The sequence below is a fragment of the Salvelinus alpinus genome, chromosome 15 (genome assembly GCF_045679555.1).
Source record: "Salvelinus alpinus chromosome 15, SLU_Salpinus.1, whole genome shotgun sequence".
Classification (NCBI taxonomy): domain Eukaryota; kingdom Metazoa; phylum Chordata; class Actinopteri; order Salmoniformes; family Salmonidae; genus Salvelinus; species Salvelinus alpinus.
Genome location: NC_092100.1, coordinates 54,703,447 through 54,730,597, shown reverse-complemented (window position 1 = coordinate 54,730,597; position 27,151 = coordinate 54,703,447). Strand labels below are relative to the sequence as shown.

Genomic DNA, 27,151 nt, shown 5'->3' with positions numbered 1-27,151 from the left:
TCATGTGTGTTTACTGGTGATCATTACCACCGAAACAGCAGCTGCCCTCTTAAAACCTACAACCCTTCCCTCCATCCGTCTCCTTTCAGCCATCTCCCGTTCTCAATCCTCCAGCGTCAACCACATAAACCCCCCCCCCCCCCCCCCCCCCGTTTCCCGTCCATCTCGTCCCTACCCTAATCCTTCCTCTCTTCTACCCCAACCCCATCCCTGCATCTTCATTCCCTTCCCCATCCCCTGTCCCACCCCTACCACTCCTTCCTATCCCCAACTCTCCCTCTTTTCCTCCCCCCTATCATCCCAATCCTCCGAGGACTGATCAGAGGTTCTGTGTCGACAGTATGTCTGCCATGACACCCATTAGCCATTCATTCCCGGCTGTTACTGCCTCCCCCCTGTCCATCCACCTGATTTACTGTTCCTGTTCAGATAAAAGCCTGTGGTATGCTCCATGTCAGGCTGTGCATTGCCTGCTTTTAACAGGAAGAAAAAGAGGAAGAATGAAGGGGAAAATATTTGGATAATCTGCCAATCTACGAGGTCAATAATTGACTAAAAATACACATCTCTCTCTCTCTTTCTCTCATTCAATGTAAGTGCTTTAATGGCATGGGAAACATATGTTAACATTGCCAAAGCAAGTGAAGAATAAATAAACATAAATATGGGTTGTATTTACAATGGTGTTTGTTCTTCACTGGTTGCCCTTTTCTTGTGGCAACAGGTCACACATCTTGCTGCTGTGATGGTACACTGTGGTATTTCACCCAATAGATATGGGAGTTTAACTAAATTAGTTTATTTTAAATTTTTAAATTTCACCTTTATTTAACCAGGTAGGCCAGTTGAGAACAAGTTCTCATTTACAACTGCGACCTGGCCAAGATAAAGCAAAGCAGTGCGGCACAAACAACACAGAGATACACATTAATAAACAAACGTACAGTCAATAACACAATAGAAAAGTCTATATACAGTGTGTGCAAATGTAGTAAGATTAGGGAGGTAAGGCAATAAATAGGCCATAGTGGCGCAATAATTACAATTTAGCAATTAAACACTGGAGTGATAGATGTGCAGAACATTATTCGTTGCATTTGTAAATATATACTCTAATTGACTGTACAGAAAACCACTGCAAGAGGAGCTTAAATGGATAGTTCACCCAAATGACAACATTTGATCAACTATCCCTTTAAGAGCCCGAGAGGCAGAACTGTGCATGTGAACGTTTGACTGGCTGAGAGAGCTGTGTTCAATTTTGACTACTTCTGTAGAATAAATATACATTTTTGTTTGTTTGTATTTGTTTTTACTTTGCTGTGAACATTGTACATTATTGTAACGAACAGGACAAGAAGTTGCTCATGAGTTCACATTTGGATGGTTTTCATTTGTCAGCTATATAGTAGTTGTGTGTTTCTGAAATGTCCCTATTTTGTACTAAATAAAACCATACAGTACTCTGAAAACTTTCAGATGTAATGGACTTTGGAGTGTAAGATAAGTCCCCCCGATGTACTGCGTCATTCTGGTTTATGTTGGTTATATGAGCAGCACAAGGACTGCCAAACTCTTCCACTTTGTGACAGTATTGAAAATGGTTTGGTGTTCTTATTCTAAAACAGTTTCAAGGTTTTTACTAACAATTTATTTGTATTTAGGTTTCTCCACGTAGTGAAATAATGAATTTCCAAGTAAATTGAAATATAATGAATGAATAAAATATTATCATCTTCTTCGATGTCCATTCTATCTTTATTGTAAAACTTCATTCTGACTGTTCTAATATTCGTAATGTTTTTAATTCAACAGCAATGCAATGGAAGCAAACGGAGCATTGCAAATTCTATGAATAAACCAATCTTATGAACCCTCTGAGGACTGATCAGAGGTTCTGTGTCGACACTATGTCTGCCATTACACCCATTAGCCATTCATTCCTGGCTGTTACTGCCTCTTCAGATAAAAACCTGTGGTATGTTCCATGTCAGGCTGTGCATTGCCTGTTTTTAATGAAGGGGAAAATATTCGGACAATCTAACAATCTACGAGGTCAATAATCTCCTAAAGGAGATGTTTGAAAAAATACACGACATCTCTATTACGACTACTGACTTTAGTGTCCCCATGGGGAAATTTTGTTGCAGTGTCATGGACACATTTAAAGTGGCATTTAAATACAAAACAAAATTGACAATACAACTTTCATACCAATAAAAAAATATTATAATAATTCTAATAATATATAAATAAAACTTTTTTTTTTAAAGACTAGCCTGCTGGCCTTACGGAGTCGATAGGAACATTAGCCCGAGCTATTTAGGAGGGATATCACACCGGGCACAAATTATTGTCTAGTTGTGTTTTTCCTGCTGAGGGGTGCCCTATACCTGTGCCCAGAGGGGAATAGTTCAAAGTCCTGGTACAGGGGGTGGCTTGGGTCTAAAATTATTTTGTGAGCCTTACGGAGGGCTCTGACCTTAAAGATCTCATCCAGACCTGTCTGTTTGACTCCAAGTACCTTGCTTGCTGTGGTAATAATCCTTCTCAACATATTTCTCTGGCTGACAGTGGCATTGCCAAACCAACAAATACAAAAAGTTAAAATACTCTCAATAAAAGATTTGTAAAACAGAGTCAATATAGTACAGTCTACATTAAAAGATCCCAGCTTTTTGAGAAAGTACAGTCTCTGTTGACTCTTTTTGTAGATCAGGTCTGTAAATTTACTCCACTGAAGCTTATTGTCCAAAAGGACACCCAGATATTTGTATTCCTCTACAATTTCTATATTCTGACCTCTGATAGATGTTGCAGATGTTGCTCTCTCTCTCTCTCTCTCTCTTTTTAAACTCTCTCCTTGAAGTTCTTGATGATCCGATAAATGGTTGATTTAGGTGCAATCTTACTGGCAGCAATATGCTTGCCTGTGAAGCCCGTTTTTTGCAAAGCAATGATGACGACACGTGTTTCCTTGTAGGTAACCATTATTAACAGAACAATGATTTCGAGCACCACCCTCCTTTTGAAGCTTCCAGTCTGCTATTCGAACTCAATCAGCATGACAGAGTGATCTGCAGCCTTGTCCTCGTCAACACACACCTGTGTTAACGAGAGAATCACTGACATGATGTCAGGGCTGAAATGCAGTGGAAATGTTTTGGGGGGATTCAGTTCATTTGCATGGCAAAGAGGGACTTTGCAATTAATTGCAATTCATCTGATCACTCTTCATAACATTCTGGAGTATGTGCAAATTGCCATCATACAAACTGAGGCAGCAGACTGTGAAAATTTATTTTTGTGTCATTCTCAAAACTTTTGGCCACGACTCCAATTTGCTGAGTAGAGTGTTGGAGCTATTTTGTAAATGACAGTCCCGAAGTCAAGGATCGGTAGGATAGTCAGTTTTACGAGAGTATGTTTGGCAACATGAGTGAAGGATGCTTTGTTGCGAAATAGGAAGCCAATTCTAGATTTAATTTTGGATTGGAGATGCTTAATGTGAGTCTGGAAGGAGAGTTTACAGTCTAACCAGACACCTAGGTATTTGTAGTTGTCCACATATTCTAAGTCAGAACCGTCCAGAGTAGTGATGCTAGACAGGCTGGTGGGTGTGGGCAGCGATAGGTTGAAGAGCAGGCATTTAGTTTTGCTTGCAAATTAGAGCAGTTGGAGGCCACAGAAGGAGTGTTGTATTGAAGCTCGTCTGGAGGTTTGTTAGCACAGTGTCCAAAGATGGGCCAGAAGTATACAGAATGGTGTCGTCTGCGTAGAAGTGGATCAGAGAATCACCAGCAGCAAGAGCGACATCATTGATGTATACAGAGAAAAGAGTCGGCCCGAGAATTGAATCCTGTGGCACCCCCATAGAGACTGCCAGAGGTCCGGACAACAGGCTCTCCGATTTGACACACTGAACTCTATCTGAGAAGTAGTTGGTGAACCAGGCGAGGCAGTCATTTGAGAAACCAAGGCTGTTGCCGATAAGAATGCGGTGACTGACAGAGTCGAAAGCCTTGGCCAGGTCGATGAATACGGCTGCACAATATTGTCTTTTATCGATGGCTGTTATGATATCTTTTAGGACCTTGAGCGTGGCTGAGGTGCACCCATGACCAGCTCGGAAACCAGATTGCATAGCGGAGAAGGTACGGTGGGATTCGAAATGGTCGGTGATCTGTTTGTTAACTTAGCTTTCGAAGACTTTAGGAAGGCAGGGTAGGATAGATATAGGTCTGTAACAGTTTGGGTCTAGAGTGTCACCCCCTTTGAAGAGGGGGATGACCGCGGCAGCTTTCCAATCTTTAGGGATCTCAGACGATATGAAAGAGAAGTTGAACAGGCTAGTAAGAGGGGTTTCAATAATTGCGGCGGATAATTTTAGAAAGAGAGGGTCCAGATTGTCTAGCCCAGCTGATTTGTAGGGGTCCAGATTTTGCCGCTCTTTCAGAATATCAGCTATCTGTATTTGGGTAAAGGAGAAAGGAGAAATGGGGGAGGCTTGGGAAAGTTGCTGTGGGGGGTGCAGAGTTGTTGACCGGGGTGGTGGTAGCCAGGTGGAAAGCATGGCCAGCTGTAGGAAAATGCTTATTGAAATGCTCGATTATCGTAGATTTATCGGTGGTGACAGTGTTTCCTAGCCTCAGTACAGTGGGCAGTTGGGAGGAGTTTCTCTTATTCTCCATGGACTTTACTGTGTCCCAGAACTTTTTGGAATTTGTGCTACAGGATGCAAATTCCTGTTTTAAAAAGCTAGCCTTTGCTTTCCTAACTGCCTGTGTATATTGGTTCCTAGCTTCCCTGAAAAGTTGCATATCGCGGGGGCTATTTGATGCTAATGCAGTACGCCACAGGATGTTTTTGTGCTGGTCAAGGGCAGTCAGGTCTGGAGTGAACCAAGGGCTATATCTGTTCTTAGTTCTACATTTTTTGAATGGGGCATGCTTATTGAAGATGGTGAGGAAAGCATTTTTAAGAATAACCAGGCATCTTCTACTGACAGAATGAGGTCAATATCCTTCCAGGATACCCGGACCAGGTCGATTAGAAAGGCCTGCTCGCTGAAGTGTTTTAGGGAGCGTTTGACAGTGATGAGTGGTGGTCGTCTGACCGCGGACCCATTACAGACGCAGGCAATGAGGCAGTGATCGCTGAGATCCTGGTTGAAGACAGCGGAGGTGTATTTAGAGGGCACGTTGGTCAGGATGATATCTATGAGGGTGTCTGTGTTTAAATTCAAATTCTTTGTGGGTCTGTGTAATCTGAGTGAAATATGTCTCTCTAATATGGTCATACATTTGGAAGGAGTTAAAGCTCAGTTTCAACCTCATATTGTGGCTAGTGTGCACATAGCCAGTCTTTTCTTGAGAGCCAGGTCTGCCTAAGGCTGCCTTTCTCAATAGCAAGGCTATGCTCACTGAGTCTGTACATAGTCAAAGCTTTCCTTAAGTTTGGGTCAGTGTCAGGTATTCTGCCACTGTGTACTCTGTTTAGGGCCAAATGTTTTTTTATATAGCATTCTAGTTTGCTCTGTTTTCCAATGTGTCAAGTAATTATCTTTGAGTTTTTTCATTATTTGGTTGGGTCTAATTGTGTTGCTGTCCTGGGGCTCTGTGGGGTCTGTTTGTGAACAGAACAGAGCCCCAGTATCTCATAATGCTCTTTGGCCTGTCTAATGCTCCTTTAGTCTTCCAGGCCTTTATTAACGAAGTGTTTCGGGACATGCTGGGACGGTGCGTAGTGGTTAATATAGACAACATTTTGGTATATTCTGCTGACCGCACCCAGCATGTCTCATTAGTCAGGTCTGTGCCTGGAAGACTGTTTGAGCATGATCTACAGTGGGGCAAAAAAGTATTTAGTCAGCCACCAATTGTGCAAGTTCTCCCACTTAAAAAGATGAGAGAGGCCTGTAATTTTCATCATAGGTTCACTTCAACTATGACAGACAAAGAGCAGTGATGTTTTGGGGCTGTTGCTGGGCAACATGGACTTTCAACTCCTTCCAAAGATTTTCTATGGGGTTGAGATCTGGAGACTGGCTAGGCCACTCCAGGACCTTGAAATGCTTCTTACGAAGCCACTCCTTCGTTGCCCGGGCGGTGTGTTTGGGATCATTGTCATGCTGAAAGACCCAGCCACGTTTCATCTTCAATGCCCTTGCTGATGGAAGGAGGTTTTCACTCAAAATCTCACGATACATGGCCCCATTCATTCTTTCCTTTACACGGATCAGTCGTCCTGGTCCCTTTGCAGAAAAACAGCCCCAAAGCATGATGTTTCCACCCCCATGCTTCACAGTAGGTATGGTGTTCTTTGGATGCAACTCAGCATTCTTTGTCCTCCAAACACGACGAGTTGAGTTTTTACCAAAAAGTTATATTTTGGTTTCATCTGACCATATGACATTCTCCCAATCTTCTTCTGGATCATCCAAATGCTCTCTAGCAAACTTCAGACGGGCCTGGACATGTACTGGCTTAAGCAGGGGGACACGTCTGGCACTGCAGGATTTGAGTCCCTGGCGGCGTAGTGTGTTACTGATGGTAGGCTTTGTTACTTTGGTCCCAGCTCTCTGCAGGTCATTCACTAGGTCCCCCCGTGTGGTTCTGGGATTTTTGCTCACCGTTCTTGTGATCATTTTGACCCCACGGGGTGAGATCTTGCGTGGAGCCCCAGATCGAGGGAGATTATCAGTGGTCTTGTATGTCTTCCATTTCCTAATAATTGCTCCCACAGTTGATTTCTTCAAACCAAGCTGCTTACCTATTGCAGATTCAGTCTTCCCAGCCTGGTGCAGGTCTACAATTTTGTTTCTGGTGTCCTTTGACAGCTCTTTGGTCTTGGCCATAGTGGAGTTTGGAGTGTGACTGTTTGAGGTTGTGGACAGGTGTCTTTTATACTGATAACAAGTTCAAACAGGTGCCATTAATACAGGTAACGAGTGGAGGACAGAGGAGCCTCTTAAAGAAGAAGTTACAGGTCTGTGAGAGCCAGAAATCTTGCTTGTTTGTAGGTGACCAAATACTTATTTTCCACCATAATTTGCAAATAAATTCATAAAAAATCCTACAATGTGATTTTCAGGACTTTTTTTCCTCATTTTGTCTGTCATAGTTGAAGTGTACCTATGATGAAAATGACAGGCCTCTCTCATCTTTTTAAGTGGGAGAACTTGCACAATTGGTGGCTGACTAAATACTTTTTTGCCCCACTGTATATATATATATATATATATCCTTGTTGATTATTGCCCCATGTCCGTTGGTCTTGTGAGTACAGTACCTGTGCTCTGTTGTATGTATATATATATATATATATATATATACACATATATATATATATATATATATATATATATATACATATATACAGTGGGGAGAACAAGTATTTGATACACTGCCGATTTTGCAAGTTTTCCTACTTACAAAGCATGTAGAGGTCTGTAATTTTTATCATAGGTACACTTCAACTGTGAGAGACGGAATCTAAAACAAAAATCCAGAAAATCACATTGTATGATTTTTAAGTAAATAATTTGCATTTTATTGCATGACATAAGTATTCGATCACCTACCAACCAGTAAGAATTCCGGCTCTCACAGACCTGTTAGTTTTTCTTTAAGAAGCCCTCCTGTTCAGTTGAAGCCCGTCTCTTACAGTTGAAGTGTACCTATGATAAAAATTACAGACCTCTACATGCTTTGTAAGTAGGAAAACCTGCAAAATCGGCAGTGTATCAAATACTTGTTCTCCCCACTGTATATATATATATATATATATATATATATATATATATACAACAAAGCACAGGTACTGTACTCACAAGACCAACGGACATGGGGCAATAATCAACAAGGACAATGTGGAATAGAGTGCACATATATACACATACTAATCGGGGAATGGGAACCAGGTGTGCATAATGAGACAAGACAGTCCGGGGTTGGTGGTAATGAATCAAATTCAGTGTCCCCTAGAAGGCCGGTGACGTAGACCTCCGGAGCTGGTGAACAGAATGAGCAGCAGTACCGGGGGGATCCATGACAGTACCCCCTCCCCTACCCCCGAGAAGGACGTCACCGGCCTCTGAGACGACCACAGGTGCAAGTCGGTCAGTGCGCCGGCGGTGAAAATCCCTGGTCAGCAAATTGTCCAGGATGTCCATCGCAGGAAACCCTCACCGCTCCTCTGGGCCGTACCCCTCCCAGTCGATGAGGTACAGGAGACGCCCCGCCCGATGCCTCGAATCCAAGACCGAGTACGCCGGACCTCCCTCGATGTCCAGCGGAGGAGGAGGGGAGTCACTGGGTCCAGCCTTAGCAAGGGGACCAGGCACCACTGGCCTGAGGAGAGACACATGAAAAGTTGGGTTAATGCAGTAATCAGCAGGGAGTTGCAAACGGTACATTACTTAACCCTCCCTGGGACTTTAAACGGCCCCATAAACCGCGGGCTCAGCTTCCGGTAGGGCAGGAGGAGGGGCAGGTTCTGGGTGGAGAGCCTGATCCGGTTGCCTGGAGAGAAAACAGGCGCCTCAATGCGGCTTTTCTTTGTTTTAGAGCCAAAAAGATTGTGAATCTGTTGCGTTTTAACCATACGTCTCATTTTTGGATAGATAACTGTTCATATTGTTGTTTGTTAAGTGTTTTCCAATTTTCCCAGAAGTGGTTAGTCTATGGATTCTTCAATTACATTGTGCTGATTATTGACGTACTGTTCCTTCTTTTTCCGTAGTGTATTTCTGTATTGTTTTAGGCTCAAGTTTTCTGGGTCTCTATGTTTTTGGTTGGATAGGTTTCTCGATTTCTTTCTTAGGTTTTTGCATTCCTCATCAAACCATTTGTAATTGTTGATAATATTCGTTTTTCTGTTTGACATTTTTAGATTTGAGAGGGAAACTGAGAGGTCAAATATACTGTTTAGGTTTTCTACTGCCAAGTTTACACCTTCACTATTAAAGTGAAACGTTTTGTCCAGGAAGGGGTCTAAAAGGGACCCCACACTCGGTTTCCACACTACTTTCCTTCCATCTATAGATTTCTTAATATTACTCAGTTCCTTTGGCTTTGATGCCTCATGATATAGTTTTGCTCTGTTCAAGAAGACTGTGATTTTGCTGGGATCTGATAGGGGTGTCAGTGGGCTGACTGTGAACACTCTGAGAGACTCTGGGTTGAGGTCAGTGATAAAGTAGTCTACAGTACTACTGCCAAGAGATGAGCTATAGGTGTACCTCTCTCTCTCTCTCCTTCTGTAGTGTGATCAAAGGTTGAGAGAGCGTCTGCTCCTGATGTGAAGGGTCTGGCCCTTTGTGTTCATATGTAAATGTGGCCTTTTCCACCACAGGCCTGAGAGACCGAGATGATCATTTTTTATGATTGCTCTGTGACATTTCCATATGGCTGACGAATGGTGAGCCAAGACACTCACATCTGTTAAGAGGCCAACCGTCTGACCCCTCAGAGTGTGTCCCCTTCTGCTGATCAACAATAGTATACCTAGAGTTTATAAAACTGAAGTGGCACTACGTTAAGGGGTACTTTTACTATTTTTTGTTGTTGTTGATATCCACCGTTAATTGGCCTATTTTGCAAATACGCCTCATAGCTATCCCACTGGCAAGCCTGTGTTTACTTCCTGGCAAAGTCTCAGGGTCATGCAAAATGCTATGAAATGCCCCTTTAATGTGATGGTTCCCCCCTGCATCTCTATCTAATCAAAGGAGCGATTTCCTTGGGGGAGCTAGCTGATACAGTCAACAGAGGCTCTCACAACCCTAGGTCAGTGCACCACCAGTGTGTGTGTGTGTGTGTGTGTGTGTGCACCACTGGGTGGGTGATACATAAAGTGAGAGTGCTTTTGTTCTAATACTCTGACACTAATGCCCTCTGTCTCCTCCCCTCCACCCGATATCCTTATGGCACCGTGGGGATTGTATCCCCGTCCTCACCTCCCACCAACCTGAACACACACACACGAGCGCACACACGTCCCGTGTGGATTTGGGTTTCAGGGATGGAGATACCTTCGGTTGAGTCCCAAAGGGGATCAGTAGAGGGTTAAATCATGACATCCCCCCTCTCCTCTTCAGTCTCTTCACTCTTCTTCTCTCATACGTCTCCCTCCCCCCGCTCTCTCTGTCTCTCTCACTCTCTTTCTCGCACTCTCTCTGTCTCTCACTCTCTCTGTCTCTCACTTTCGCTCTCTGTCTCTGCACTTTCTCTACCACATATGTGACAATTATCTATTCTCTAGAAAGACAGTAGGGTGGTAGCTGTTTATGAGTCACCTTGGAGATTGATAGAAGACAATGCCATTCATATCCTACTGTATGTACACTGCCATGTTTCTCAGATGAATGACAGTTATTCGAAAGATTGACATACAAATCTTGGATTACTGGTAGCAAAATATCCTTGAGGACCTTATATTTTATACAATCTACACAGTCCCTAGACATTTTTTGAGCATGTCATCATTGCTGATTTAAATGTTTTCACTGTAGGCCTAAGCATAAGCATTGGTACCAAAATATAATTGAGGGCCTTTAAGTATCTTGTATACATTCACAGCAATATGCAATGCTTGTAGACATGTTTTGAGGAGGTCATGTGGATTGGGATTTAACTTTTTAAAATTACTAGTGACCTACTCTCTGTGAGCCTTGTTTGTCTCCGCTAATCTTGATGTGGAACAATGTGATAGTACGCATGACAACATGCGTGTCACCAAGGCCATTCACTTTACCTTAGGGCATTAATGCACGATGGAGAAAATAATAGCCTACATCTCTCTCATATCTCCACTTACGTAGACTGCTTCAGGCAATGTCGTTCTCATTTTTAAAACATATATAATGATGAATGCACACTGGGCACGCACTGGTTGAATCAACGTTATTTCCACGTCATTTCAATGAAATTGGAATAGACGTTGGAATAGACGTGGAATAGACGTTGAATTGATGTCTGTGCCCAGTGGTATGCTATTTAATATTAAAATAGGCTACTGCATTTTCTCAATGAAGTACTGACATCACCCGGGTACAGTTCATGTTTAGGCAAAATGAAAACGATACCATCACACTGCAGAATATGTAAAACAACACTTAGCTATGATCAATCCTCCGTTATGTTGTCAGATCTCTTCTGTTATGAACACATCTTTTGGACTGGGTGGCTGCTCCTGTCGCCCAATGAAAGTTCCGTATAGCGCCCCCTATAGCCATCCGTCCAATCGAAGAGGACAAGGCAGAGACGCAGCTGCCTGTCAGTTTCTTCCCTGCTCCTAGTTCCTGAGCACCCGGCGATGACCCAGGCGTGAGTCGTGAATGTACACGGACGGACGGATCGTTCGCTATTGCAGGTAAGAAGATGAGCAGCTTCAGCGATTCTATGTATTTGATTTCCTCCCCCCCCCTAGAAAAGCCGTGTCTTTGCAGCACTGGGCAAAGCAAGGGTAATCAGTGTTGTTTACAATGATTGAGATGGGGACGAAGTGATGGAGCCTACCGCAATGCAGAATCGTGTACAATTTAGACAAGTTTGTGCATCTTGCATTCTCGCTCTATTATTCGCGACTGCAAAACGGACTATACAGACGATCTTGAGACGATGCTGTTTGCACATTGATATAAAACGTTATTCTGGGTGACTTTGGTGGCATGCATTTTCCATGCACGGGCAGACAAGACAGTGCGCTGGCTCCACGGTCTTGAAGGCAGGAATAGTGTGATTGCATTTGATTCACGTTACGGATGATTAGCTACACACCTGTGTGTGCGTTGTTAATGAATGACATTCATAAAACCTTAAACATATAAAATATCTATCCCTATACGTTAGGATATTGTTATTATAGGCTAGACAGCAGGATATCTAATGCTTCACCTATTCTTTCCTAGTAATTGATTTAGAAACAGTCGGCGATTCACTGTAAACAGACCAATCCCTGCAAGATTAACATTTCAATTATTGTGAACTATCCGGAGCAGAAAATATAGGTCGCTGGGTTCATTGTAGCCTGCTAGTTGGAGCCCCAACAGACGGCGGTAGCATATCACAGCATCATCCGGCAATCACCTCAACCACTAGAATGTCAGCCAGGTTGTCAGCCAAGGTACCATGTCATGGGCGCGTCCTGCCTGGGTTTTCGCCGTATTTTTTGCTACTGAAGACTCCACCGACGGCCTAGTCTGCACTATGATAGATGAGGTATAAACGATTCAATATGACAGATGCAATGGACATGCTGGACTGTTGGCCAAGAGCCAATTCAACCCAACGTATTCAGTTTCATAAATCTGACGCGAACTGTCAGAAGGATTTCACGGGATGCTTGTCATTTTGATAGGTTTCTGAATCCTATAAACTGGACTGCTAATGTAATGCATCTTCTGCTGTCCCGTGCCCTGCAAAGTCGGACCAAATTCTGACTTGGTGTATGAGGAAGGATAAGGCTCTTGCTGCTGTATACCATAACAGACCTGAGTTGAAGTAGTATTTTTTCTCTCTCGGATACTTCAACTACTTGATTGAGCATGCCTGGCACAATGGAACCAGTGTAATAGTCCCGAAAGTAAGTTAATATGATGTCAGTAAATGTTTCCCTCATTGCTTTGGAACAGTTTCAGCACAGTCAAAGCAGCCAGAGAAGCATATATGAGAAACACATTACATAACAGTCACTGGCCCCCCCAAGACATTTCTGGCTCTGCCCAGGACCATCATGTCCTATCATGCGTTTCAAATGTGCAGCCTCAGTGGAGTTGGAGCTGTCATTGGGTTTGGGGAGTCCTCTGTCGGTGTTTCTGTGACACAACTGAACCCAGAGATAGATCCAGATAGGGCATCCTTTGAGAAAGACTCACCAGCAGAAATGCCAGGAGCAAGGAAAAACATATTTTCTTCCATCTGCACCCGATCACGGGGCTCACTAAAATGAAGTTGCTTTGCATGTATGTAGTCCTATTTTCTCCACCACTTTTCTCTTTCATTCCTGAATTACATGGCTGAAACCCATGCAGAATCAAATTCGTGTGTCACATCACTTCTATATGGATTTCGCTACACCTGCAATAACATCTGCTAAATATGTGTATGTGACCAATAACATTTGATTTGATTTTTATCTGTGGCATTATCATGGTGTCGGTGAACCGCTTGAGGAGAGGAGACCAAATGCATTGGCCACACCAGTGGTTCCCAAACTTTTTATTGTCCCCTACCCCTCCAGCCATTGAACCTCCAGCTGCGCACCCCCTCTAGCACCAGGGTCAGCGCACTCTCAGATGTTGTTTTTTGTCATCATTGTAAGCCTGCCACACACACACTATACAATACGTTTGTTAAACAAGAATGAGTGTCAGTGTTTGTCACAATTCTGCTCGTGGGAAGTGACAAGGAGCTCTTATAGGACCAGGGCACAAATAATAATAATAATAATCAATACTTTTGCTCTTTATTTGACCATCTTACATATGAAACCTTATTTGTTCATGGAAAATGGTGAATGACTCATCACAGGTTAATGAGAAGGGCGTGCTTGAAAGGATGCACATAACTCTGCAATGTTGGGTTTTATTGGAGAGAGTCTCAGTCTTAAATCATTTTCCACACACAGTCTGAGCCTGTATTTAGTTTTCATGCTAGGGAGGGCTGAGAATCCACTCTCACATAGGTACGTGGTTGCAAAGGGCATTAGTGTCTTAACAGCACGATCTGCCAAGGCAGGATACTCTGAGCGCAGCCCAATCCAGAAATCTGTCAGTGGCTCCTGATTAAATTACATTTTCACAGAACCACTTGATGCAATTTCAATGAGGCTTGTTCAGATATCGGTAAGTGGACTGGAGGCAGGGCATGAAGGGATAACGAATCCAGTTGTTTGTGTCATCCGTTTTGGGAAAGTACCTGCGTAATTGTGCACCCAACTGACTCAGGTGCTTTGCTATATCACATTTGACAGTGTCCGCACGCTTGAGTTCATTTGCACAGAAAGAATCATACAATGATGGAAAGACCTGTGTGTTGTCCTTGTTAATTCAGACAGAGAAGAGCTCCAACTTCTTAATCGTAGCCTCAATTTTGTCCCGCACATTGAATATAGTTGCGGAGAGTCCCTGTAATTCACTATTCAGATCATTCAGGGGAGAAAAAAAAACATCACCCAGATAGCCCAGTTGTGTGAAAATGATGGTCAGTAATGAAAACTTTAAGCTCGTCTCTCAATTTAAAAAAACTTGTCAATACTTTGCCCCTTGATAACCAGCGCACTTCTGTATGTTGTAAAAGCGTTACATGGTCGCTGCCCATATCATTGCATAATGCAGAAAATACACGAGAGTTCAGGGGCCTTGCTTTAACAAAGTTAACCATTTTCACTGTAGTGTCCAAAACGTCTTTCAAGCTGTCAGGCATTCCCTTGGCAGCAAGAGCCTCTCTGTGGATCCTGCAGTGTAACCAAGTGGCGTCGGGAGCAACTGCTTGCACGCGCGTTACCACTCCACTATGTCTCCCTGTCATGGCTTTTGCGCCATCAGTACAGATAGCAACATGAGCAGCAGCTGCGTTTGGTTACATACGGACCATGGGTGGAATTCCCGCGAGAGAGTAACGGTTAATGTGATTGGATGTTAATTATTTGACTAGGCTACCTGTATTTGACATTGTGTTGTTATTTCGCTGAAGACTAGATGGTTGAATTTTATCTTTGACAGTGAAACGAGGCTACTCAGGCGAGAAAAAAACTTCACTCAAATGTATAGCCCCGTTGGAAAATATCAATGGACTGTTTGAAAATGTGAAGGAAAAAAAAGTACAATAAAAAAAAAAATATATATATATATATAAAAATGTGAATGACATTTTTATTTGGCGTACCCCCGACGGCATGGCGCGTAGCCCTGGGATACGCATACCCCAGTTTGGGAATACCTGGGCTACACAATAGAGCTTGGTCCTGCTACAAAGTCTTGTCTATTATTCTGTCTTCTTGCCTATTAGGCATTATGCCAACCTCACAATTGCAACATCATCAAAACATGAACCATATGTCTATTTTCAGACTGAGATACTTTGAGTGTTGCTCTTTGGACTACTGGACTACTTCGGTTCAGAAATGTGGTCCTTTTTGTGTGATATATACTGAATTGGTACAGCTCCATAACAAATTGACTAAACCTCTTAGTCTTAAATCAGTGATTTAGAAAGCAGGGAAGTTGAAGTCCTGGATGGCTGCCATTTGAGATTAAAGTCATTCAAATGACTTTTTGTGAGATTTGATTTGTCCCAAGATATCCCTCCCCAAACCCAAGCTTTCCAAAGACCCCTAGGGAGTCAAAGCATTAGCTGGTCAGAGAAAACGAATATAGTCGGTTTTTGAGATTTGGGTTTGATAATGAAGGTACTCTGGGTCTGGGACTCAGAGTGATTGGCAGCCCTGGTATTTGACATCAGCAGGGGGTAGATTGTTAGGCAATGTTTATTTGGTCACGTGGAAAGCAATGGTGGCCACTCTCAAAGAAAGACATCTCCAGAGCCCATCTGAGTGTTTTTCAAAATGAACACGCTTACTCAAGAGACCAAGGATATAAGCAAACTCACACACTAGGCTTGGGTGGTATCCAGATTGTTACACCGGGATATACGGTAATACCGGCACTGAACGCAGATGCCGCTGTTTTCACCCCACTGATACTCTGTAATCTGAAAGTTAGCAATGTTAACAAGTACACATTAAAATCCCATAGAGAATGCTAACCAAATGCTAACATTTTGTACAGTTTCTGACCTAAACTGTATAAGTATACAACTAAATAACACCTTAATTGGGGTGAGTGGGCTTGTGGTAATGGCTGGAATGGTATCCATATTTTTATTTAGCTAGGCAAGTCAGTTAAGAACAAATTCTTATTTACAATGACGGCCTAGGAACAGTGGGTTACCTGCCTTGTTCAGGGGCAGAACGACAGATTTTTACCTTGTCAGCTTGGGGATTCGATCTAGCAACCTTTCGGTTACTGGCCATACACCCTAACCACTAGGCTACCTGCCGCCATGTTTGATACCATTCCATTTGCTCCATTGCAGCCATTATTATGAGCCATCCTCCCCTCAGCAGCCTCCACTGCTACTCCCAGTTTGCTGCATGCAAAAAAATAATATTAGCCAGCAAGGTTCTTGATCCAGGAGGGGATTCTCTTCTAACCACTTAGCTAGATAGCTAACTAGCTACTAAATTAGCAAACCAAATGCACAACTGTGGAGCATTTAGCACATTTTAGACAGTTAACTTAATCGTTGTAAGATATCTAGCTGGCAAACATTTAGTTGTGAAGTCCATACTTTAACTAGATCACCTGGTGCATTCTGCACAACAGTGAGTGACTCACAAGGCTCCGGTCTCTTGTCGCTGTGTGCTTGTAAACAAACACCACGTGACACTTGACTGGGGACTACCATAAACTTCATAATAATGTGACAGGTTAAAGGAAGAACACAATGTTCTTTATCTCCTAACGAATTGCACAAGATGATTGCTGGTATTTACTTAAAAAGTAGCGACAAATATTCAAATGAAATATTGTATTAACGGTATTGACGGTATTGAAAAACCATCCTGTGTCTTTTTCCAAATAGCCCAGTATACCGTCCAAGCCTAACACACACACACACACACACACACACACACACACACACACACACACACACACACACACACACACACACACACACACACACACACACACACACACACACACACACACACACACACACACACACACTCTAAGCCTAAGTGCTGTAACGATGAGGCAAAAACCCTTTCCCCTTTCCTCATCCCGCTGACAAACATGTGACGCTCTGGTCTTGATGGTCTCTTCAGATTGCTCAGAAATTTCACCCAACCTCCATCAATAAAGAGAGGATCACTAATGGTACCGCTAGCTGGCTAGCTTTGTGAGAGAGACATGACGTCTTCTTCTGTTTGCTCGGAGACAGACCCCTCTGTTCCATCCAGAAGGGGGGGAAAGGCCCTCAGTCCGTCCCTACTGCCTTCTCTGTGCTCTCGCTCATCTTTGTATGTGTTTAGTCCCTACTGCCATCTCTGTCTGTGCCGCAGGCCTGTCATTCTCTACGTCTGTGGGTTGTCCTTCTCGCTCATGTATCAGAAGGGTTGGTCCATTTAGCTCTTTGTTCAAACCCAGAGAGAGAGAGAAATACAGGTTGTCAGTTAGTCCCCACTGCTATCTCTGTATGCGTATTGTCATGCAGTACTGTATGTTAGTGATGCGCAGGGTTGACTGATAACCCGTAGTCCCCGCGGTTATATCCGCATGGCCAGGGGGGTTTAGTATCATGAAATATTGTGTGGATGAAGGGCGGGCAGATTGAATAAAGAGAAAACAAGACCTTAAATAAATCCATGAATGTATAATTCTTGTGCAATTGATTTGTAGGATACATGGAGGTTGTTCTTTCAATATTTCAGGCTATCCTGGCATTAGTGCGTAAGCCTATGGCCTAACTATATGCGTGCCAAATAGCCTACAGGCCAGTCTCCAAATGTTTTGGGAACGGGCAGAAAAGTTCACGTCGATCCTCAGAGGCAAAAATGACAATATCGGTGTTTAATTCACTAAAAGAAAAGCTGTGAAATAGAGAGTTGAAACTAAAGAGAAGGGAGGGCCACAAAAGTTATGTTTGGGAATGATTTGTCGAAGTGGTAAAAGAGGATGATGTTTACGTGTGATGATTGTGAGGCGCTGTACAAATTCGACAGCCACAAGACGGGGACTTAAAATAGGCCTATGGCACGTCAAGGGGAATGTAGCCTAGTGTTCAGATGAGTTAAATGGAAACTGAAATCTGGACACTGACTGTAGGTTTATAACCTCTCACATGTAGCTTTAATATTAACTCCTGCAGAATTAAGCATTTCATGCAGTAAAATTATACACCAAATGTAGGCTAAATTTTGACTCAGGAACAGGAGTGGATAAATATGATTTCTTTCTTTCATTATCTTGAGAGAATGTAAATGTCTGTAGAGGTGCTGTCTTTATCAGCATCATAAAGCGGATAGTATTTTAATCATATATATTATGCATCCAAGTCGAACTGAAATCTAATCAGTAACATGTTGGGTCGTTTTCACAGCTTTATTTTTTTCTCCAATCGGTCAAACTGATGCCATTTGAAGATTTTTCACAGAAAATCGTGCATTTTATCCCCGGTCCCTAAACGTCTTTTGCTTCGTGAAAGAAGCAGAGATGACAGAGAAAACTTGATCAATGTCAGAATGAACGTTTCAATCTAGTTATTAATCTATTACATTATTATTAGAAAGAGGAGGAAGGGAAGCGCTACTAAGGTACACTATAGTATATTTTGGTAGATAGAAGGTGCTCTTTGGTAAAAGGTGTAAATTGGTCATCAAAAAGAAAGGAGGACCAAGGCACTCTTCATATAATTAATTAAAATGCCTTTATTAGTATGGCATGTTCAATAGAAACAAAGTTGTTTAAAAACCGACGCGTTTCGGCTGCATGGCCTGCATGGCCTTCTGTCTGTCTGTCCCTGACGAAGGCCATGCAGCCGAAACGCGTCGGTTTTTAAACAACTTTGTTTCTATTGAACATGCCATACTAATAAAGGCATTTTAATTAATTATATTACATTATTATGTTGAGGAAGGGTGTATTTAGTCTTCTATGGCAACATATAGGCTAATGACAGAAGAGAATCTGCATGTAGCCTATTTAATTATAGACACGTTTACGAACAAATAGCCGACCAAAAAGTAAAAAATTATAAGCAGAGACATATCCAAATCCTGTGCTCGCTGTAAAAAAAAAAAGGCTTCTATATTTGCAGGGGGGCGGGCCTCAGATCTTCACTTTATCACATACAGTCATGCGGGTTGCGGATGGGTTATTAGCATTTGCGGGTGAACAAACCGCTGACCCACACACCACTACGGTATGTGCTACAGGCTCGTCATTCTCTCTCTGTGTGGGTTTGAATTCACATAACATTTTTGGTGGCACTTCTGTGTTGCCTAGTGCCTACCTGTGTCCAATGACTTCAGCTGCTTTAGGTTGTTGCTAGGGCTTAGAAGGGCTAGTTATTATCTTTAAGGAATCACTTATGTTCAAGGCACTGAACTTGAAGAGGTAAATCGGTGCATTTAGTGTGTGCTTTAGTGTTTGTGTGGATGTGTGGCATCCAGCCCTGCAACCCATGTGTCCACACCATCTCTATTTTCAGTATGATAGGTGACGTAGCCTTGCAGAGGAGTGTAACATTTGATTTGATTTGAGTGGTACTATGACAGGTAACGTAGCCCTGCAGAGGAGTGGGACTATGATAGGTAACGTAGCCCTGCAGAGTGGGACTATGATAGGTAACGTAGCCCTGCAGAGGAGTGGGACTATGATAGGTAACATAGCCCTGCAGAGTGTGACTATGACAGGTAACATAGCCCTGCAGAGTGGGACTATGATAGGTAACATAGCCCTGCAGAGGAGTGGGACTATGATAGGTAACATAGCCCTGCAGAGTGTGACTATGACAGGTAACATAGCCCTGCAGAGTGGGACTATGATAGGTAACATAGCCCTGCAGAGGAGTGGGACTATGATAGGTAACATAGCCCTGCAGAGGAGTGGGACTATGATAGGTAACGTAGTCCTGCAGAGGAGTGGGACTATGATAGGTAACATACCCCTGCAGAGTGTGACTATGACAGGTAACATAGCCCTGCAGAGTGGGACTATGATAGGTAACATAGCCCTGCAGAGGAGTGGGACTATGATAGGTAACGTAGTCCTGCAGAGGAGTGGGACTATGATAGGTAACGTAGCCCTGCAGAGGAGTGGGACTATGATAGGTAACGTAGGCCTGCAGAGGAGTGGGACTATGACAGGTAACATAGCCCTGCAGAGGAGTGGGACTATGATAGGTAACGTAGCCCTGAAGAGGAGTGGGACTATGATAGGTAACGTAGGCCTGCAGAGGAGTGGGACTATGATAGGTAACATAGCCCTGCAGAGTGGGACTATGATAGGTAACGTAGCCCTGCAGAGGAGTGGGACTATGATAGGTAACGTAGCCCTGCAGAGTGGGACTATGATAGGTAACGTAGGCCTGCAGAGGAGTGGGACTATGATAGGTAACATAGCCCTGCAGAGTGGGACTATGATAGGTAACGTAGGCCTGCAGAGGAGTGGGACTATGATAGGTAACGTAGCCCTGCAGAGGAGTGGGACTATGATAGGTAACGTAGCCCTGCAGAGGAGTGGGACTATGATAGGTAACATAGCCCTGCAGAGGAGTGGGACTATGACAGGTAACATAGCCCTGCAGAGTGGGACTATGATAGGTAACATAGCCCTGCAGAGTGGGACTATGACAGGTAACATAGCCCTGCAGAAGAGTGGGACTATTACAGGTGACATAGCTCTGCAGAGGAGTGGGACTATGACAGGTAACATAGCCCTGCAGAGGAGTGGGACTATGATAGGTAACGTAGCCCTGCAGAGTGGGACTATGATAGGTAACATAGCCCTGCAGAGGAGTGGGACTATGATAGGTAACGTAGCCCTGCAGAGTGGTACTATGATAGGTAACATAGCCCTGCAGAGTGTGATTATGATAGGTAACATAGCCCTGTAGAGGAGTGGGACTATGACAGGTAACATAGCCCTGCAGAGGAGTGGGACTATGATAGGTAACATAGCGCTGCAGAGGAGTGGGACTATGATAGGTAACATAGCGCTGTAGAGGAGTGGGACTATGATAGGTAACATAGCGCTGCAGAGGAGTGGGACTATGATAGATAACGTAGCCCTGCAGAGGAGTGGGACTATGATAGGTAACGTAGCCCTTCAGAGGAGTGGGACTATGATAGGTAACGTATCCCTGCAAGAGGAGTGGGACAATGATAGGTAACGTAGCCCTGCAGAGGAGTGGGACTATGATAGGTAACGTAGCCCTGCAAGGGAGTGGGACTATGATAGGTAACGTAGCCCTGCAGAGGAGTGGGACAATGATAGGTAACATAGCCCTGCAGAGGAGTGGGACTATGATAGGTAACGTAGCGCTGCAGAGGAGTGGGACTATGATAGGTAACGTAGCCCTGCAGAGGAGTGGGACTATGATAGGTAACGTAGCCCTGCAGAGGAGTGGGACTATGATAGGTAACATAGCCCTGCAGAGGAGTGGGACTATGATAGGTAACGTAGCCCTGCAGAGGAGTGGGACTATGATAGGTAACGTAGCCCTGCAGAGGAGTGGGACTATGATAGGTAACGTAGCCCTGCAGAGGAGTGGGACTATGATAGGTAACATAGCCCTGCAGAGGAGTGGGACTATGATAGGTAACGTAGTCCTGCAGAGGAGTGGGACTATGATAGGTAACGTAGCCCTGCAGAGGAGTGGGACTATGATAGGTAACGTAGCCCTGCAGAGGAGTGGGACTATGATAGGTAACGTAGCCCTGCAGAGGAGTGGGACTATGATAGGTAACATAGCCCTGCAGAGGAGTGGGACTATGATAGGTAACGTAGCCCTGCAGAGGAGTGGGACTATGATAGGTAACGTAGCCCTTCAGAGGAGTGGGACTATGATAGGTAACGTAGCCCTGCAAGAGGAGTGGGACTATGATAGGTAACGTAGCCCTGCAAGGGAGTGGGACTATGATAGGTAACGTAGCCCTGCAGAGGAGTGGGACTATGATAGGTAATGTAGTCCTGCAGAGGAGTGGGACTATGATAGGTAACATAGCCCTGCAGAGGAGTGGGACTATGATAGGTAACGTAGCCCTGCAGAGGAGTGGGACTATGATAGGTAATGTAGCCCTGCAGAGGAGTGGGACATAAAATACAACAGTCAGGAAAGGCGATCAGCTATTTTTACGATATCAAAGTCCCATTGCAATTTATATTCTTCGTTCTCAATATCACAAGGCGGTTTGAAAGTGATATTTGTCATGTACTTGTTATAGACTGATGACTTTATGGATAACAGTTTTCGGGTGAAAAGGCTTTAATAAGGAATAATGCATCACAATCAGAGTGCCTGAGGAAGATTTGTTACACTGTCCTGTAATTGTATGTCATGTGTCTTTTTGGCATTGAAGCTTGTAAAATGTGTGTGTGCGTGTGTGTGTGCGTTCCCCAGTCGTCATCAGTGTGATTCTGTTTGCTGATAAAGCGCTGAGACTTCCTCAGTCATATAGAGTTAGTCCCTTCAAGTTGTCTGTCTGCCAACGAGACGTCTCGTTCTAAATCAGATTGCCGCCGTTCATTAAGATAATGTTCCATTAGACAAAGAGGACCTCTGGGAAATTGACTCCATATCTGCCTCCATTGTCGCTTTCATAGGGTAAATAAGATGACATTGATAAAAGTCAGATACGTCTGAGGCTGTATTGGCTGAACGTATTGGTACACTTTTGGTTCCAGGTAAAACTATTTTGGGTACCATGTAGAACACTTTGTGCAAAGGGTTGTATCTGGAACCAAAAGGGTTCTACATGGAAACAAAAGGGTTCTACCTGGAAAGAAAAAGGCTTCTTCAAAGGGTACCCCTGTTTTAGGTTCTAGTTAGTACCTTTTTTAAGTGTAGAGGGGTTGATGGTAACTGAGAAATGTGTTTGTCTAGTAGGCCTATATCACTCATAGGACACATTCTCAAAAGTCACCCTATTTCCTTTTATAGTACACTACTTTTGACCAAGGGCCATAGCGATTTGGTCAAAAGTAGTGCACTGCATAGGGAATAGGGGGACATTTGGAACCAGTTCCTTTCGAACTACCCCATTCAATACAATACAGTAAAAGAGCCTTGCTTTTCTATAATATCTTAATGTAAAATATCAGATGATGATTGTTGGTGACTTCATACAGTATTTGGGTTTGTAACTGACTGTTGGTTGTACAGTACTTTATATTTGGGTTTGTAACTGGGTTAAATTTGACAGAGGATTGAACCTCTCTGATTCGTCTCTTGACTTCCTATGGAGATATTTTTAGCTTTTACAATACAAAGTACATCTTTGGGGAGAAGTAGATCACAAAGGGTTGCGTCTGTCTGTCTGTCTGTCTGTCTGTCTGTCTGTCTGTCTGTCTGTCTGTCTGTCTGTCTGTCTGTCTGTCTGTCTGTCTGTCTGTCTGTCTGTCTGTCTGTCTGTCTCTGTCTCTGTCTCTGTCTCTGTCTCTGTCTCTGTCTCTGTCTCTGTCTCTGTCTCTGTCTGTCTCACACACACACACACACCAGGCTTGGCTCGACTATTTTCAATTTCCTTCCCTGACAATTTAAAAACCAATTCTGTTCTACAAATAGCTCATTATATTTTGGTCACTATAGCCCGATGGTAAAGAGGTTATGCTCCATAACAATGATAAGAAGGAAAAGTGACTACTCTGATAAAGTCAACAGGGCCAAGCTTTTTTTGATGTTGTCTAATTAGTTGGTCAAGTTTAAGTCTCCTAATGTGGATGATATGGGCATGTTAATTAACATCGCGATTAAAGTGTTAAAGTGCCAGTTTACCCACGTGTATTAGCTTAGCATTTGACGGAGCAGAAAGATCACGTTGCATTACACTCGCTGTGTGGGCTGTATTCTCACTGGGGAAGCTGGAACCATCTGTTTAGCTGGATAACATAGGCCTAGATTTAGTTCAATACATTGTCAAAACAGAATATAGTTGGAAAATGCACATTTAGGTTATTTATATCAAAATGCGCGAAATGCACAAAGAGTTACATAAATCCTGATGGGTAGTGGACCTCAAATTGTTTATGTCCTCATATATTGGCAGTCGCAGTGTAACAAAAATGTTAGAAACACAAGCAGATTATCTGTTGAATGTGGAATCCTGGTCTAAATATTATGCGGCTAACCAACCTAGGCAGAAATATGAACGATTACTTTTCTCACACTCCAGCATAGATTCTTCAGCTGATTAGTGGTTTGTGGGTTTGGATGGATGGATGGATAAATCCTTCTCTTTGGTATTGCCTTCTCTATTCAAACACTAGTCACATCCCACTGGGCACAGACAGACATTCGTTTTTGCCCAGTGGGATACCTCATCTCTGCTGTTGAGGTATGATAATTGATCCAGCCACCCACCCTACACCAGAGCCAATATTTGACATTGTTTTCGAGCTTAGAATGGCTCCTGGTGTGTGATCCTACACTGAAAGGCTTTGCGACTACAGGCCCTGATGTGTTCCTGTAATGTTCTATCCTATTTAGATAAACCCTAATCCCTCTTTACTAATCTGTCCTTATTATCATGTACACATGCATATTCAACGGTGCTTTCTATTCTCTTGTTCGGAGATGGAACAGAGATACGTCCATTAAAATACTAAGTAATTCAATTCATTTAAAAAAATCACCATTAAAATCCGTCAGTTTAATCTAGAGATATCTGGTTTTTTGCATGGGCTGCGTCTCAATTAAATCAAATCAAAGTGTTTTTTTGTCACGTGCGCCGAATACAACAGGTGTAGACCTTGAAATGCTTACTTACAGGCCCTAACCAACAGCACAATTTTAAAAAAGGTATTAGGTGAACAATAGATAAGTAAAGAAATAAAAAACAACAGTAAAAAGACAGTGAAAAATAACAGTAGCGAGGCTATATACAGGCACCAGTTAGTCGGGCTAATTGAGGTAGTATGTACATGTAGGTATGGTTAAAGTGACTATGCATATATGATAAACAGAGAGTAGCAGTAGCGTAAAAGAGGGGTTGGCGGGTGGTGGGTGGCGCTACACAATGCAGATAGTCCGGGTAGCCAATGTGCGGGGGCACCGGTTAGTCGGGCTAATTGAGGTAGTATGTACATGCATGTATAGTTAAAGTGACTATGCATCATGATAAACAGAGAGTAGCAGCAGCGTAAAAGAGGGGTTGGGGGGGGGGGGGTCACAATACAAATAGTACGGGTAGCCATTTGATTACCTGTTCAGGGGTCTTATGGCTTAGGGGTAAAAGCTGTTGAGAAGCCTTTTGGTCCTAGACTTGGCGCTCCGGTACCGCTTGCCAGTACCGCTGGGGTCTTTGCCAATTTTTAGGGCCTTCCTCTGACACCGCCTGATGTAGAGGTCGTGGATGGCAGACCATTCTAGTTTGTTGGTGATGTGGACACCAAGGAACTTGAAGCTCTCAACCTGCTCCACTACAGCGCCGTCGATGAGAATGGGGGCGTGCTCAGTCCTCCTTTTCCTGTAATCCATAATCATCTCCTTAGTCTTGGTTACGTTGAGGGATAGGTTGTTATTCTGGCACCACCCGGCCAGGTCTCTGACCTCCTCCCTGTAGGCTGGCTCGTCGTTGTGTTGTCTGCAAACGTAATGATGGTGTTGGAGTCATGCAGGAGGGGACTGAGCACCCACCCCTGAGGGGCTCCAGTGTTGAGGATCAGCGTGGCAGATGTGTTGCTACCTACCCTCACCACCTGGGGGCGGCCCGTCAGGAAGTCCAGGATCCAGTTGCAGAGGGAGATGCTTAGTCCCAGGATCCTTAGCTTAGTGATGAGCTTTGAGGGTACTATGGTGTTGAACGCTGAGCTGTAGTCAATGAATAGCATTCTCACGTAGGTGTTCCTTTTGTCTAGGTGGAAAAGGGCAGTGTGGTGTGCAATAGAGATTGCATCATCTGTGGATCTGTTTGGGCGGTATGCAAATTGGAGAGGGTCTAGGGTTTCTGGGATAATGGTGTTGATGTGAGCCATTTGCAGCCTTTCAAAGCACTTCATGGCTACGGACGTGAGTGCTACGGGTCGGTAGTCATTTAGGCAGGTTGACTTAGTGTTCTTGGGCACAGGGACTATGGTGGTTTGCTTGAAAAATGTTGGTATTACAGACTCAATCAGGGACATGTTCACAGTCGTCCGGAACAGCTGCCTCAGTGTTGCTTGCCCCGAAGCGAGCATAGAAGTGATTTAGCTCGTCTGATACGCTCGTGTCACTGGGCCGCTCGCTGCTGTGCTTCCCTTTGTAGTCTGTAATAGTTTGCAAGCCCTGCCACATAAGACGAGCGTCGGAGCCGGTGTAGTACGATTCAATCTTTGCCCTGTATTGGCGCTTTACCTGTTTGATGGTTCGGTGGTAAATAAACAGCCACGAAAAGTATAGATGAAAACTCTCTTGGCAAAAAGTGTGGTCACCAGTGTATTATAAGATACTTTACTTCAGGTGAGAAAAATCTAGAGACTTCCTTAGATTTCGTGCACCAGCTGTTGTTTACAAATATGCACAGACCGCTCCCCCTCGTCTTACCGGAGTGTGCTGTTCTATCGAGCCGGTGCAGCGTATATCCTGCTAGCTGAATATCCATGTCATCATTCAGCCACGATTCTGTGAAACATAAAATGTTACAGTTTTTGCTCTACACATCCTACACTTTCTCCATCATTTTTATCATCTAGCCTACCTATGTGTTTTTAGTCATTTCAGTTGTGTAAATTGTCCAAGACAAGTGTTAGGAACGAGCTGTGCCTGTAAGGATAAGTGATGAATGCCTACAGGTGTGAGTGAGCGGTGAGGCAGTGGCAGATTGCAAAGCCGTGAGGCTGGACTGTACCGTCGTGGCCTTGCGGGACAACTTGCGTTTGTTTGAATCTTGAATCTGTGTTTGTTGAAGAGTAGGCATATTCGTAGTCTGGCCAACCAGTTTTTGTAACACCAGCCAAGGACAAAAGGCTTTATGGTAATGATATAGGTTTTTTCATCATGCGTCTTGAGTGACAGACGACAGGCCGGCCATACTGCATATTAACTAGAGCAGGGGTGTCAAATGAATTTTGCCATGATGTTTGGCAATTTGGCCTGGCTTGCTGTCGGCGTTCCAATTGATCCCAATGGTGTTTGATTGGGTTGAGGGCAGGGCTCTGTGCAGGCCAGTGAAGTTATTCCACACCCATCTTGACAAACCATTTCTGTATGGACCTCGCTTTGTGCACATTGGCATTGTTGTGCTGAAACAGGAAAGGGCCTTCCCAAAACTGTTGCCACAAAGTTGTAAGCACAGAATCATCTAGAATATCATTGTATGCTGTAGCATTAAGATTACCCTACAGTAGAACGAAGGGGCCTAGCCCGAACCATGAAAAACAGCCCCAGAC

General features: G+C 43.7%; 1 protein-coding gene across 2 annotated transcripts in view; it reads left to right on the top strand.

The window, feature by feature from the left end:
• Positions 1-11,224: 11,224 nt before the first annotated feature.
• Positions 11,225-27,151, top strand: part of LOC139540345 (contactin-1a-like) — a 118,879-nt gene continuing 102,952 nt past the window's right edge. For both annotated transcript variants that reach the window (XM_071344101.1, XM_071344100.1), the window contains exon 1: positions 11,225-11,373. The gene's annotated coding sequence lies outside the window, so the exon portion shown is untranslated. The remainder of the gene's footprint in view (positions 11,374-27,151) is intronic.